The sequence below is a fragment of the Perognathus longimembris genome, chromosome 8, assembly GCF_023159225.1.
Source record: "Perognathus longimembris pacificus isolate PPM17 chromosome 8, ASM2315922v1, whole genome shotgun sequence".
NCBI classification, from domain to species: domain Eukaryota; kingdom Metazoa; phylum Chordata; class Mammalia; order Rodentia; family Heteromyidae; genus Perognathus; species Perognathus longimembris.
The window spans coordinates 20,800,330-20,813,572 of NC_063168.1; positions in this window are offsets into that span (position 1 = coordinate 20,800,330).

A 13,243-nucleotide genomic window follows, 5' to 3' on the forward strand; every position below is an offset into this window, starting at 1 on the left:
GCTCCATCTACACAATAATCAGAAGAAAGCAGGGCTAGAAGCATGGCTCAAGTGGTAGAATGCCAGCCTAGCAAACCACAAGCCTGAGTTCAAACTTCAGTAATACCATTGGGAGGAAAAACTAAAAAATATGTGATTTGGAGAGATATAATGCTCCAAAGATTATAGGAGTTTCATCTTGAGTCAGGGAGAAACTGGTGGTTTACTCTAGGCTTCCTGCTTATCATAGCCACAATCTTTGTGTACATGGCTTGGGGCTCACCTCCTTTGATGCCTGTTGCAGTGAAGTGTAGTGGTAAGAAGGGCATTTGACTGGATGGAACACGTGGATTCTGGATTTCTCCTAGTGGACCTGAAACTGAGAGCCAGACTTCCATTAATTCTACAGGTTCACAGGAATAACAAAGCCAACCATATTTTTCTCAGTTTAATGAGGTCATTAGGAATCTAAGAGAAAAGCTATATGGAGAGATGTAAGGAGATATTAAGGTGGCCACCATGGCCATCTGTGGGGTAGCCATAGCCAGAACCTCACAGACTCAAAAGACCCCTGACCTTGGGATTCTAGCTCCTGAATTGGAACAGTTGTTTAAGCTTTTAACTCTGGCTTCTTTGAACTACTTGGTTACAGCCACCCGGCAAGGTCAGTACTTAAGGCCAATACATATTCAAGAGATGGGAAAGTCAATGTTAGGTCCATACAAAACTGCACAAGGAGTGTGGCATGATGCAGCCAAAATGTGGAACCAGCTCAAGCATCCACAGATGGATGGAGGGACACACACAGCATGTCCTTCCACATGCTGGCACATCACTCAGCTGTGAAAAAGAATGCGGCTCTGACACTACAATGTGCATGGACTTTGAGAACATTGTGCACACTGAGAGAAGCCAGACATAAAGGCCACACAGTTTGTAACTCCATTGATAGAAAAGTCCAGAACAGGCAAGTCCACAGACAGGAAGTGGCTAGGTTCCAAGGTTGGGGGAGGTGATAGGGTGGTTGGTGATTGAGATGATATCTACATTTTTTTCTTAAGTTCATTGTATTGATGGTTACACCATCTGTGAACATACTAAAAGAACCACATCAATTGTATTATTATTATTATTTTGCTGTGTTGGGGATGGATCCCAAGGCCTTATATATGCTACCACTGTGATGCTTTCTCAGTCCTGAATGGCACAACTTATTTATATTTACAAACAATGGAAACATTCAGCTCCAGGTTTTATTTTACAGTTTTATTAGCATCAATTAGTTGTACAGAGAAATTTCATTTGGCCATGCCCATATATGCATACAGTGTATCTCAATCAGATTCACTGCTCCAGTCACTTGCCCTTATCCCCCTCCCTACTGAACTGTACAATTTAAATCTGTACATTTCATATGGTCTATGCATTATATATCAATAAAGCTGCTTGAAAAATATCTAAAGGAAAACAACAAAGGTAAGAGTTTAATCATCTCTAGATCCCACAACTACCCAGATCTCCTTTTGGTTGCTCTTCTCCCTAAGGGTTTTCAAAGACACTGCCATTTCTGGACTTCTAGGAAGAACCCAGGAATATATTCATATCAAGATCACCCAACCCATCAGTATGTCTTAGGTCCACCCTCCAATTTTGGTATCCAAATGGCAAGGTGGCAGGTTTGGTGATTATTAACTTCTTCAGGTAGAGAAGCTCTGTGAGGTGAAGGTAGTCAGAACAATGGAAAACATTGGGGAAAACATTTTAAGATTTAGCAGTCAAAAACTCCCTAGTGGATTTCCTGGTGTCACTCAGACTAAGGGTGTTAGGATTTCCTTAGCCTTGAGTTCAAAGTTTGTTGTGTCATAATCACATCCAGAACACAGGATTACTGGAAAATCAAATAGGCTGCTGCTCAGCAAAGGAACTGTAGGTTCCAGATTCCTGGCAAACTTCTCCCTCTCTTCAGGCAGTCGGATTACCAAATGTTCCCTTCCATTCCCCGTGCCATTAAATAAAGTAAATAAAGCTCTCGGGTTCTTCTGCGTTTTGTTGCTCCTCCAGAAGGAGGCTCCAGATGCAGAAGTTTCGGACAGATCTCCCCTCGATCCACCAATTCCTAGCCCCCGAGGGGAATCTAATTTTTGTATCTCCATAGAACAACCGAGGACACAGGGTGGACGTCCAGACACGTTTATTGACCTGAACATCAGTATTCGCGAACCTCGCCCCCCTGGTTGGTTCCTAGAGTAACAAGAGTTATTCAGTAAATTCGGAATGTCACGGACTTCAGAGAATTAACCACACCGCCGTCAGAGTTAAAGGACCCACAGCCCTGTCCCTCCTCCATCCAGCCCAACGGGCTGGCGACTCTGAACACGACCCAGTCCGGCGTGCCCACGGCAGGACGACAAGGCTGCCACAGTCCTAACGATCGGCTCTCAACTTCACGCACACCCGGGGAGCCCCCGGCCGGACCCCACCTACGGCCCCCTCCGTCCCGGGAGCAGGGCGGGGGAAGCCGCCCCACAGCCCCAGTCTTTCCCGCCGGCGGCCCGGAAAGCCCGGAGCGCGGAGCCGGAGCGACCCTCGGAGGAGGACGGGCATGCTCAGTTCGATCCGCAGGTCCAATTTCACTAGGAAGCCCGCCGGGGCCGGGACCCGAGCCTCCGCCTTCTCCCGCCCGGCTTCGGTGCCAGGAGAAGACATTTTAGCCTCTTCGGCCTTGCGCTCTTGTCCTTCGTTCCCCCCACTCTCGCCAGCCTGAGTCCGGTAGGGCTGAAGTGTAGGTTTCCTTGGTGTGTGCGGGTAGGATCTGATAAATCACTCTCCCTCGGGGACAACGAGGTGGGGGTGGGGTGATCTGGACCGGATTCTACCCAGCCTGAGGTTTGCACGGCCCGGCCAGCAGCTTGCCCCGACCCCCTCCAACACGCCCCGCCGTGGCACCCCGCTCCCCGCCCCGCGAGGCGCGTGCAGCTGCGCCGGGGCCTGTCCTCGCCTCACCCCCCCCCCCCCACTCTAGCCCTTCGGTATTTCTCAATGACCCGCACAGCGAGGACACTTCCGACCCGGGGGGGGGGAGGGTGGGGAGGGAAGGAGGGGGAGTGAGGGGGTGTCATTAGCGCTTGGTTTATCAGTTCCTTCCGGTCTGCCCGGCCGGGCGCTGCGCGCGGCCGGATCGCTCCACGGGCACTTCTGCTGCCTGGACGATTACGTTGAAATCAGCAGCCGTCCGTGCCAGCGGGTGCCCAGGGAGTGTGTGGCCCAGCTGCCTTACCCCAGCACCCGCTGGCAGCGATGGAAACCCCGGCTCTGGAATAGTGGAGAGGATGATGCAAACTTAAGAGACTGGCCCGGGAAGGATGTCGCTCCCCCGCCGCCACCCTCCCCGGCGCCCGCCCCGGGACCCGGGGGCCGTGGCCCAGCCGGGGATGAATGGCTGCAGCCGGGTTGCATAATCCGTGCGGTATAAATAGCTGGCGGACTGGCCGCTCCGTGGTACCGTTATCGGGCGACGCCTCATCCCGCTCCCCACCCCCCCCCGTGCTGTTCATTCTTTCGTAGATTTTCACCCCTCTCAGCTGAAATGCCTCGATTTTAAATACAGAGAGGAAAGGTGCCCCCCACCCTTAATTCAGGTAGAAAGAATGAAATGCCAACCCCACTGCTTGGATTGGGGTCCACGCCACAGGCCACACACACACGTTGTGGGGGGGGGGACAGAAAGCAGGAAATCATTGACAGGTCTAGGAAGGAAACAAGATTTTTGTATTTTTAAAAAAAGTGTAGCCGCTGGGGGTTTGCCTGCAGTTTCAATTTGCTGTACAAGCCTCAGTCAGTAAGTTATGCAAAGGGTCTGTTGCCCTCCAGCCGCAGGCTACCTCGTGGGAAGTGCTGTTTCATTGAAAGGAGTTGGTTTCCTCATCCCCGCCCCCACCCTAAGACCGAGCCCAGGGGCCCCAAGATCTCTAGAACCTAGTGAGAGTCATTTCAGACAAGCTCGAGCTCTGAAGCTTTTCTTGCAGTCGTTAGCAAAGTCCAGACCTAGGATAAAAACAAAACAACAAACCCTATTCTTTCCAACTGTATTTCACAAATACGTGTTGGTGCTTCACAATTTAAAGTGTACACAGAGAGGATTTCCCTTCTCCCAAACACCAAACTGCAAATTTCTTTGGGAAGGGTTTGGGAATTGAACCCTGGAGCCTCTAGAATGCTAGGCAAGTGCTCTACCACTGTTCTATCAATTTTCCAATACCCACCTCTGTGTGTGTGTCTGTGCTGAACAGAAGGCCTAAGCACTCTCCCTTAACTTTAGCTTCAAGGCTAGTGCTGTTGTACTACTCCAGCAGTAACTCCACTTCCTGCTTTTTGCTAGTTCATTGGAGATAAGTATCTCTTGGACTTGTCTGCCCTGGGGCTGGCTTCAAATCCAGGTTGCTCAAATCTGTCTTTTGAGTAGCTAGGATTACAGGTGTGAGTCACCAGTTCTGGCTTCCCACTTTTCACTTTTGTGACCTGATCTTGCTGTCTGAGGGCCCAGGTTGACCTTTGTAGTAGGAAAAAGCCCACCCTGTCCGCAGGCAAGCCCAGCAATCCCACCTACCATACTCTGGAATAAGAGCCCACCAAAACAAAGATGAAAAAAGGAAAACAACTTTATTGAGAGAGTACCTACAAAGACCGGTCAGGGCTGCAGCACTGGCTCAGGAGCAGATATTGCGACCCTGCTTGATCTTCCAGGCTAATTTTTATAGCAAAAATCATACATTTAGACCTAGCCACACGCAGGTGGCCAATGGGATTAAAGCACATATAGAAAACTGCATAGTCATACCTGGCCACATACAGGTGGCCAATAAGGTCACAGGTTGTCCTACAGTTTCTGCTTAAAACTAACCAATCCTTTTACTCTAAATTGATAGACAAATAGGATTACAGGTGAGCTCAAACTCCCTATGCAGGTAGTTGAGTGAAATTACAACATTTGTTTTTCTGATTTGCTTGATCTTAGCCTCACCACATTCCTTACAAACAGGAAGGATTTTTAATGAAGTTGCCCCTGGGAGATAGTGCCAGACGCCCTTTACATTCCAGGAATCTGGCCTCTATCTGAAGGTGGGCTGGGTGTTTCTTTGCAAGCAGGCAAAGGTCACACTGCCCTCATCAGCTAAGATGAATGCTCTAAATTTAAGATGGAGTCACACTAGCTTAGGGTCCACTGACCCAGGGTCCACTTCACCTTCAGCTAGTCCTCTTCCTGAATCAACCTCCCAGAAGCTGGGATTACAGACAGGGCTGCAAAACCACACCAGGCTGCAATTAGGTGTTTTTTTTTTAAATGCTACTTTTTCAGAAAAAAAAATGTGAAAGACAAAGATCAAAGTCATTATTTCTCATGTTGTATACCTGTTCCTCCAACTTAAGTGCCAGTTTACCTAGAAGGCAAAGGGGTACCAAGGTGAATGAACTCTGCTTCCTGCCTTCTAGGGTTTATGTCATGTAAAGAATACATTAGGACAGTAGGTAACTGTTTTCAAAAATGGGGTGAGAAGGGGGCTGGGAATATGGCCTAGTGATAGAGTGCTTGCAGCGCATCCATGAAGCCCTGGGTTCAATTCCTCAGCACTGTATATATAGGAAAAAAAAAAAAAAAACAGAAGTGGCTCTGTGGCTCAAGTGGTAGAGTGCTAGCCTTGAGCAAAAAGAAGCCAGGGACAGTGCTCAGGCCCTGAGTTCAAGCCCCAGAACTGGCAAAAAAAAAAAAAAATGGGTGAGAAGAATAAGTAGCAACCAAGAAAAGGAAGTCTGCTCTGAGAGAGATGTTTGAATCAAATCTTGGAGGAATTGCTGACAGGGGTGTGTGGAGAGATGACTGGAAGAGGAATGGTTTCCAAGACAGCCCAGACGCCCAGAGGTTTGGACCTGTGTTGGGGGCAGGACCTGTGTTGATAACCCAAAGGGCAGAGGGGAGAATCTGGGTCAGAGAGGCCACTCAACACACACTAAAGGAGGTTAGGCCTTTTTTTTAAATCCTGAAATCTTTTTGTACCCAATTCACAGCTGATCTTTGTTCAGCTTCTGGCCATTGAAGTACCATCTACAGTTATGCAAATGCAGGGCAAATGGGCCCCATTGTTCTGGAGTTAGAGTGTCAAACCAGATTCACAAACTGACAGCTCACAGTCCAGATAAAATCTTAAAAAAAAAAACAAAACAACCAGCTGTGTTTTTTTTTAAAGTAAAACTAACAGTTTAAAACTAGAATATTTTGTATAAAACTCAAGCTTTTAGAAAATTATTCCTGGAAAGGAGAATGAAAGAATCTGTCAACTAGGAATGCCAAATTCTTTCTTAGTAATAATTGTTGCTGCTATTCTGTGTTCTAGATATAATTGAGGCGTTTTGTGTTTTGTTTTGTTTTGTTTTGTTGGCCAGTCCTGGGGCTTAGACTCAGGGCCTGAGCACTGTCCCGAGCTTCTTTTTGCTCAAGGCTAGCACTCTACCACTTAAGACACAGCACCACTTCTGGCTTTTTCTGTTTATGTGGTGCTGAGGAATTGAACCTAGGGCTTCATGCATGCAAGGCAAGCACTGTACCACTAGGCCATATTCCCAGCCCAGACTTTACACTTTTGACAGATGGATGACTCCAGGTCTGGTGAATGATTTGTAGGGAGTAAAGCAACAATTACTACTTTGGAAGAATTTTTTTTTCCACAAGAGAAATAATGACACATGAAAGCACAGTGAGAGTGGCCATGGAGAGAGGCAACCGGTGCCAAAGACACAAATTGGGTAGACATGCCTTGGCTCTATGATCTGTTAGATATGGGCACAAATGGAGAAGTCTGGAATCATTTCCAAGTTTCTGACTTGGGAGGTTTGGTGCTTCATGGTGCCCCTAAAGTGATTATGGTAACCAGTGAGGGGAAGGCTCACTTAAGATGGAGCCGCAGCATTGGCTGGGGCAGAGCAAAACAGAACCTAGAGATGAAGGTGGGAAAACAGTTCCCCAGGGCCTGATTGCAGCAGCTAGATTCCTTCCATCTTGCCAGAAGTTTGAGGATGGCTGATCTGAACTTTTTAAACTGTAAAAATTAGTATATTCATTTTATGTTTAATTGGGCTATCACTTGTAGTCAAAAACCAGTTTAACTGCCAAAATAGCTATATGCTTTGAACAGAGAAAAACATTGAGACCGAGGAAGGCACGTTAGTTAGGAGGAATGGTAAGAGTACGGGGTTTGCAATCTAATATAGAGACATCTGGGGTCCATATCAGGGAGTTTTATAGATATTTGAGTTTAACAGAATAAGTGTCTTACAGGAGTTAGTTAACAGGAAGTTGTCCTATCTTTCTAGCTGTGGTATCATGGCATCATCATTATCATTCACATCTCCAGCTCCCTCTCATTTAGGCCATGTCTAATGCATACTATCTTTGTTCCTCATGCCCGTTCTCCTGAGAAGAAAACTGAGAAAGAAGCCTAATAATGCTAGAAGAGAACTGGAGCTTTTATAGTTGAAGGAACATGAAACACCATATGCTTGTGGCAATCGTGGCTTATTGAGTTATTTATTCTTTTATTTATTTTGGGATGTTGGGGATAAAATAAAGAACTTTGCACATGGTAGGTAACATTCTTACCATTGAGTTAAATCTCCTTTCTCTATTTTCCCCAGCCCAAACTGAATGTCTCACCCAAGCTTTTTCTTTTCTAGGATAGATAAAGTTAAAGGAGAAACAACAAAAGCACAGCCGGATGCAGTGACCAGTGACTCACATCTGTAATCCTAGCTACTCAAGAGGCTGAGATCTGAGGATCTCGATTTGAAGCCAGCCTGGCAGAAAAGTCCACGAGATTCTTAGCTCCAGTAAACTACTCAGAAAAGGCCAGCAGTGGTGTTGTGGCTCAAGTGGTAGAGCACTAGCCTTGAGTGAAAGATGCTCAAGGGCAGTGCTCAGGCTCAGAGTTCAAGACGGAGGACTAGGCCTCCCACCCACCCACCCCCCCCAAAAAAAGTATTAGTCCCTGTATTAGTTTACTCTTGCTATATAGTAAACTGTCACAAAATATAGTACCTTAAAATGACACACAAAATGCTATGTCTTACATGTTGGTGGTCTCTCCTAATCTAAGCAAAGCCTGGGTAGATGGTTTAGGACAGCCTCCCTCACAGACATGGTGATGGTCACGAGCATTGGTCCAGAGGGTCCTGTGCAGGAGTGGTTCATCTCTGTTGCACATGATCTGCTGTCTTCTAGCAGTTCAGCCCTCATGGTGGTGTGATGGGTGCCAGGTCAGCAAGAAGGCAACCCCCACTGTGCATGCAGTAGTAAAACTCTGCTTGTGTCCCATTAATATCCCACTAGTCAAAACTGTCTGTGGCAAACCTAGAGGCACTTCTTGGCAAATCAGCTAAGGAGGTGTAAATAGGCTCTCCTTTTTGAAAGAAGAGTTGTATCTCCGGGGATATGTATATAAGAATTCATAGCCACTTTGCAATCTATTTCATCCAAATTGTACAATGTAGAGAATCCATAATGAGAGTACATATCACATATATGACACATAGCTTATTTATGTATAAAGAAATAAGATTTAAGTCAGATACTGGTGACCACACTGTAATCCTAGCTACTCAGGAGGCTGAGGATCTGAGGATCAGCTCAAAGCCAGCCCAAGCAGGAAAGTCTGTAAGACTCTTATCTACAATTAACCACCAGAAAACCAGAAAGTTGAGCTGTGGCTCAAAGTGGTAGCGCGCTAACCTTGGGCAGAAAAGCTTAAGGATAATGCCCAGGCTCTGAGTTCAAGCCCCATGACCAAAGGAGAAAAAAAAGATATAAAATATATGATATATAAGTGTATGTGTCACATTTATATGTATCGTATTTTATACAGAAATCATATTCATACACAGGAATACTACTGTTGGAGTCTTTCTAATTACTGACTTATAGCTGATTAAAGCTGCTCAGTGTTCAGTAGATCTGTGCTTGCCTATAGAGCTCTTCTCAGCTAGCTTAGTGTATAAAGGAAGAGGCCTTAATGAACTTGTTATGCTTGCCCTTCTCTCACAGCATGAAAATCCTGTCTCTGACATGCCTTCCTAAAATAGGTATGTTCCCAAAGAGATCTGGGCAATTAAAATGTTTGTAAACCAAAGCACATTTTAAAAGCACTAGAGAAATCTAATTATTTAAAGTTGCTCTAGATTGAATAATTTGGAAAAGCAAATAATCATCCCTCAATTTGCTCATTATATCAACTCAGATTTTATACATAGTTTTTGTAGTACTGGGATTTGAACTCAGCCTTGTGCTTGCCAGGCAGGAGCTATACCACTTGTTCTCCTCTATCCCAGGGCTGGCCTTGGACTGCATTCCTTCTTTCTGTGGTCTCCCACGTGGCTGGAATCACAGGTAAATCATCATGTTGGCGTTGTTGCTTGAGATGGGAGGTGGAAGGGGTCTTGCTAACTTTTTGCCCACACTGGCCTAAAACTGTGATCCTCCTGATTTCTGCTCCTTGAGCCATTAGGATTATGGGCATGAGCCAATCCCTCTCCTTCTCGAGTAGTTTTGAGATTCACTGAAGTAGAGCTGTTGTTACACTTTTTTTTTGGTAATGACAGAGATGGTGGTTATAGAGGTAATGGTGACGGAGATGGTGTGGATGAGTATGGAACAGAAGCCATCAGTGTGCCAAAGCAGTTGGCATGTAGTCCTCCTACAAGATTCCAGGCTGTGGAGAAAAAGAAACAGAAAGTCAGAAAAGAGAAGACAAGCAAATAAAACGGAGCAGGAGATGCACAGAGGCTCTCATGGTATGCTTCAGGCCTCATTTGGGACCAATTCCTCTGGAGGTTTCTTTCACCTTTCCATCTAGCGTCGTGCAGAGCCTGTGTGTTCCCTCTCTTCCTCTGTCCTAGCTTTCCCTGCAGTTGGCCCCTTACCACTACTTGGGGTGCTGGGGATGGAGTCCAGGTCCTCAGAAATAGCGAGACCAACCTCAATTATGGAGCCACAACTTCAGCCCTCTGCACACCTTGTAGTAATTGCCCCTCCACTTATCTAGATTCCCTTCCCACTAGATTAGAACATCTCTTATCTTCCATTTCAGTCTCTAGTTCCTGAGCTCTGTCATACTGAGTAAATAAATGATGAGGCACTACGCTTGCCTCCTTTCCTTCCCTTGCAAAGTACAAAGTCTTGCTTCATGGCATCAGAGGAAGTGTCCTGAATGACTTCTCATTGTCCTTGGCCCAAGCTCTTTAAGCTTCCAGGTGACAGATAACAGGCTGGGCAGGTCCTCTGAATTGGACAGTCCTATGAAATCACAGAGGACTAAAGTTCAAAAGCATATTAAGGAACTACCTGTTTCTAGATGAAGAAACAGGCTAGATAAGCAAAGTGATACAATTAAGGCCATGTAGATAGGAAGGGTCTCCTCCGGAACTGTCACTCAGGCACTCAAAGTCCACATTCTAACACCATGGTGCCTTTGTTGCAGTAGGGCAACCGGGTGCACTCTTTTTTTTTTTTTTCTTTTAAAGGTGTACTTTTGGCAGTTGTTTCCATTTATATTACTGGGAGACTGAGTTGCTTATCACGGTTTTAACTCATTCATGAAGGAGGCAATGAAAATGAGAGCTTGCTTTTAGCTCTGCAAAGACTGACTCAGGAACATGGACACACACACACACACACACACACACACACACACACACACACATCCTGGGCCACCTTTAGAAGTGTTTGTGTGAGTCAGTGATATTGGGAACTATCAGAAGGAAAGCTCACCCCAATCCCTGAAATTGTTATGTTGCTACACTAGCCAGTTTTTAACTTTCTTAAGTCTGGGCTTTATTTTCATGTAGAAGTAAGTCTTTTCTCATTTAAACCACCTTTCGTCCATGACTTGTGACGTTTCAGCAAATGAAGTCTAATTGTGTAGCTTCCCTACTCTGCAGTGAGAAAGCCCAATATTCCAAGGCCAGGGGCCCGCCTTCACCTCTGTCTTTCAGGAGAGGTCCAGTAGAGTGGACTTCTGGACATACCTCTGCTAGGTCATTGGATGACATTTGTAGGCAGAGAAATTTTTGGTATTATTTCTGTAACAAACATTTATAAAACATGAGAAACTTCTAGCAAATTTGTCTTCTGGAACCCTTTGTGGTTAAAAATCAACAACTTTGGCCCGGTGCTGGTAGCTCATGCCCCTAATCCTAGCTATTCAGGAGGCTGAGATCTAAGGATTGCTAATTCAAAGCCAGCTGGAGCACGAAAGTCTGTGAAGAAATAAATCAAAGAAGACACCAGAAAATACAAGATCTCTCATGTTAATGAATAAACAGGATTAATGCTGTGGAAATGATCTTCCAAAAAGCAACAGGTCCAATAAAATTTTCATTGAGCTGGACACAATGGCTCACACCTGTAATCCTAGCTACTCAGGAAGCTGAGATCTGAGGATTTCAGTTCAAAGCCAGCCCAGGCAGGAAAGTCTTTAAGACTCTGATTTCCAATTAATCACAGAAAAAAAACCCATGAAAATGGCGGTATGGCTCAAGTGGTACAGTACTAGCCTAGAGCAAAGAAGCTCAGGGAAGCACCCAGACCCAGAACAACAACATATATATATATATATACGTATATATATATATATACGTATATATATACGTATATATATACACACATATATATGAATTATATATATATATGAATACATGACTGAATATTCTTCAGAATTCAGTCATGTATTCTATTCTTGGAGAGAGTAATTCTACACAAGGTAAAACTGCCTTTAGTGAATAAAAATACCAGTAGCAGATGTGTAGGGAAGGAATTTTTCTTTATGTTACTCCATTTTACCTCTGAGCCTACCATAATTTCTACCAAACATATAATAACAGAAATATGGCAAGCATTATTTACAACTTACAGTACTGTACAATTCTACTTGATCATTACAATGGATCTAGCAATGTGTACTGAATTCATTTTGTAGTTAAGGTTCAGAGAAGTGAAGACGTGTGTGTGTGTGTGTGTGTGTGTGTACACGCGCGTGTGCATGCGCATGCAGTTCCTGAGGCTTGAATTCAAGGCATGGGCACTGTCCCTGAGATTCTTTTTCTCAAGGCTAGCACTATTCCATTTGAGCCACAGCATCCCTTCCAGCTTTTTCTGAGTAGTTTATTGGAGATTAGAGTCTCATGGACTTTGCTACCTGGGCTAGCTTTGAACCACCATCCTCAGATCTCAGCCTCCTGAGTAGCTATGATTACAGGCATGAGCCATCAGTGGCTGTTTGGAAGATTTTTATTATTGTAATGGTAGTAAGCTATGATCTAAACACAATTCCCTCATCTGTAAATTAATGCTTTAAAAAACATTATTATAAAGGTGATGTATAGAGTGGTTACAGTTATATAAGTCACGTAATGAGTACATTTATTTTTGAACAGTATCACCCCTTCCCTTGCTACCTCCCACTTTTTTCTCCCTATCCCTACCCCCAAGATGTATAATTCATTTTCTTTTTTTTTTTTTCTTTTGTTGGCTGTAGGGTTTGAACTCAGGGCCTTGGTTGCTGTACCTGAGCTCTTTTGCTCAAGGCTAGCACTCTGCCACTGAGCCACAGCTCCACTTCTGGTTTTCTAGTGGTTAAGTAGAAATGAGTCTTTCTCAGGGACTTTTCTGCTTGGGCTATCTTCCTCGGAACTTAGCCTCCTGAGTAGCTAGTATTACAGGGGTAAGCCACTGGCATCTGGCAACTTAAAACATTTCTCTTTTTTGCCAGTTCTGGGGCTTGGACTCAAGGCTTGAACACTAACCCTGGCTTCTTTTTGCTCAAGGCTAGCACTCTGCCACTTGAGCCACAGCACCACTTCTGGCCTTTTCTATACATGTGGTACTGCAGAATCGAACCTACGGCTTCATGTATATGAGGCAAGCACTCTTGCCACTAGGCCATATTCCCAGTCCCTAACTTAAACATTTCTGATCCACAGCTTTGAAAACTTTAGCCAGGAGATCAAATGTGTTCATTTTTATCTTGATATTTGCTGCCACATAACTGGGTAATCTCTACTTTCCTGTGTCTTCTTGCTCATTTCTCTTCTCTCCAGAACCCCCACAGTCTAGCTCCTGTCTTTGCTTCCCACAAGCTGCACTGTGGGTCAGTTAACTTCATCTGATTGCCAAATTGGAAAGTCTTTCTGTAGTTCTTGTTTGGTCACTTAGCATAGCTGACCA